This window comes from Lycium barbarum, chromosome 3 (assembly GCF_019175385.1).
Source record: "Lycium barbarum isolate Lr01 chromosome 3, ASM1917538v2, whole genome shotgun sequence".
NCBI classification, from domain to species: Eukaryota; Viridiplantae; Streptophyta; class Magnoliopsida; order Solanales; family Solanaceae; genus Lycium; species Lycium barbarum.
In genome coordinates, this window is record NC_083339.1 from 63,980,554 (window position 1) to 63,984,339 (window position 3,786).

Here is a 3,786-nt window from a genome sequence, read left to right on the forward strand (position 1 = left end):
CATACTCACAACACCCCAACATTTATGATCCAATCCAACTACCATCCAAACATGACACTATTCACTCATTAATGACCCATCTCCTATGTTTTTCTACAATTCACGTATCTTACCCTTCCAATACCTTAAACAACATGTTTTAGTCATGGAACTTACCTTAGATGATGGTTGAACAAGTCTTGAGTGGAGTTTCTCCTCTAGCACCAAAACCCTACTTCACTCCTTTTGGGTTTTCTTGAGAAAGATGAACTTTAGTGTGATTCTTACACTTGATTTCGTGGGTTTCATGTAGGTGATCACTAATCTCCTTTGGTTTTCTTGTGATGAAGAGTAGAGAGTATTCTAGAGGCTTCTTGAGAGAAATATCGTGGAATGAAATGAATTGAATGAGCTTAGGTCTCTTTTTAATAACTTAAAATCTAATCCAGAATGAACAGTGACTGAGGTGTACAGTGGTCGTAAACCCACTTTACGGGTCGTATTCTGGTTTACGGTCCGTCCTTCATGACCGTATTTAAGCATAACAGAACCAGAAAGGTTTGCTAGAGTCGTGGTGGTTTACGGTCACAGTTTACGGGCCGTATTTCGATTTACGGTCCGTATTCTGGGTCGTATTTAACCATTTAGACATTTGGCAGAAAGTTAAAATTTTTGAAAGGTTGGAGGACGATAGCAGTTTACGGTTCGTAAACTGCTTTACGGGCCGTATTTTATTTTACGACCAACTGGGCCGAAGTGCAAATCTGCAACTTTTCACTGTATGTTCACGGGGAAATTTCCAAGGTGTAACAACAAGGCCCTGCCGTACCCATATATGTACATAACAAGATGGCATACCAAACGGACTGAAGCTCCAGATCAATGGAGCGTACCGACTACCGCTGAGGGGAGGTCCTATTGCTACGAATCGTCTGACTGGCTACCTGGTCCTGCAGGCATGAACGCAGCGTCCACAAGAAGGGACGTCAGTACGAATAAGGTACCGAGTATGTAAGGCATGAATAGTAACATATTAAGGGATGTAAAATATGAATAATAACAAAATGGAAATATAGAGCATATCGTAAGATAAAAGAGTAACCTGTACATATGAGTGCTTTTTAGGCGGGTACCATGCATGCTTAGTGCTGCGGAACGTGCAGCCCGATCCACATATATACATATATATATATATATATATATATATATATATATATATATATATATATATCCATAGTAATGCTTTCTTTGAAAAACATTTCTTGTTCATGTATATAGAAAATAGAACATATCATATTGCCGAGGCGTCGGCTCCGATCCATTTAGCAACATATGTCCCGCATCCGGGCATCCCGCGCCCGGGATGATATCATGTCATATAATACCAACTGATCAGGTGGTTACGCGTATATAACTCTCTGGCCCTTTTTCCATATTCCCTATATACATATACATATATTATATAAGCAGCATGCATGAGAGCCCAAGGAAAGTTATGTCTCTATCGGAGTGACGTAAGATCGGTAACCTCTGATTATATTATGGAATAATCATCATGGCTTTGTCTCACCTTGAAGGAACAATTATTTTAAGGTGAGACTATCAATGAAGAATAACATCAAGAGAAAACATAAAATAAGGTCATAAATCTCATAAGGCGTCAATTCATACACTTTGAAGTCTTTAGAAAATAGAGTCATTACCAAGGAATAAAATTGAGGATCAAGAAATAGCTCAATATTCTCATATTCATATTAAATCCACAACTTGAGACTTTCGAATATGAAACCATTCTCATCATAATCATCATAAACATATTCTCATCTTTGACATCATCGTTGTCATTACAAAAACATGTTCGTCGTTATAGTCATAAAAGCTTACAAAATCATAAACCTTTGTTTTGGAAAGATACAGACATTTTAGAAAACATTTACGGGTTATTAGGAAAGGAATCATGCGTTGGAATCATAGACTTCTAACTTTTGAAAACAAAGAGGTCATGGAAGCATTTATGAAATCGTAACATAGGAATCATGCCTTTGAAAGAAAGGGCTGAGCCTTGACATACCTGTTCAGCCTCCTATTTTCTACGCTTATCTGTCCGTACTCGTAAATCTACATTTGAGAGAATTCACACTATCGTTAGACTCATCGTTGCATACGTGTACTAAGATTTCAATTTAAACTACTTTATATTCTGCCGAAAATCAGGCAGCATCTCCCTTGTTTATATGCCTAGCCCGAAATCACAATCCAACAACCAACAACAACAACAAAAATACCAACATCAATAACATCATTTCCAACACCAATATGTACCATAAAACATCCCACATGATGTTTTCCAACTTCCATAACTAACCAACTTACTACACAATTATTTAACGGCTTTATCTCCGTAAATAAGCCTTAAATAATACCAAAAGAGAAAGATTCATACCTTATTTTTGTTAAAGCAGCGATATCTTTAATATCCACCTTGAATCCACGGAAAAACCATACTAGAATCACATCTATGCGTTTATCCGAGCTTCGATTAATACTCCGTCACTTGAAAATTGTTTACTTTTTGTTTCCCTCTCTCTCTCTCTTCAAAAGTCTGGAAATTTCTGGGCTAAATCTGGTTAAAAATAAGGGTTATTACCCTTTTTATAAGGGTCAAATTCGGGTCGGGTTTACTGTAGCAAGTCGGTTACTGTGGCAGTACTGTAGCACGCGTTTCTGCTCTGTCAGCCGAACTTGTAACGTCCATAATTCTCTACTCCAATGTCCTATTGACGAACAGTTTATTGAGTTGGAAACCAGACTCGACGAACTTATTTTTAGGCATTTTAAACACCTAAAAACACTTCATATGCTAAGAGATATGCGTCCCCCAAGTTGGACCAAAATGTTCACACAAAACATTACCCGTCCTTTCTCCAAAGTTATACTACTTCATTTCTTCCACTCATTTCCTTATAAAACCTTCCGGTATACCTTATATACACCCTTCACTCATTAAATATATTTAATAATGCTTGCTCCTTATATTCCAAAGTGGTTTTACTTAACCCTAACTCAACGTACTTATATTTCAAATTTGATAAGTGCTCTTCGAAGATACGGGGTGTGACATTAGCGGCCTTACGTCACTCCGATGGAGTTATAGCTTTTGATTGGGCTCTTATGCATGCTTATGTTGTGATGATTACACCGTGCCTATACGGCCGGGCAGCACCACTACGGAGGGCATAGTGGGTGGCTTATGGATGAGTACACCGTGCCTATATGGACGGGCAGCACCACTACGCTAGGCGTAGTGGGCGGCTTATGGATGATGATAATAACACCGTGTCTATATGGCACAGGCACCACCACTAGTGGGCGGCGTGATTTAATTACCCCGGACGCGGGAGGCCCGGACGCGGGCTAATGATGTTATTTGATTCTGACAGTTATGTATGAATGTGTAATATGTTAAAAGGTAAGGATGAGCATGCATGATTCCGCCTTAAGGGGCAAGTAGCTACAGTTGTACTCTCTTCTTATGTATTCTATACTTCTTTATATGTTATCATATATGCCTTACATACTCAGTACTCTGTTCGTACTGACGTCCCTTCTTGTGGACGCTGCGTTCATGCCCGCAGGTAGGCAGGTTGACGCGTCTAATCCTTAGGAGCTCCATCAGCGTCATCTTAAGAGCGCTCCAGTTGTTCCGGAGCTTCAGTTTATCGGTACTACTTTTGTGTATATATTTGGGCACGGTAGAACCCGGCCCCTCCTTGTGAATATATGTATCTTATCTAGAGGCTCGTAGAC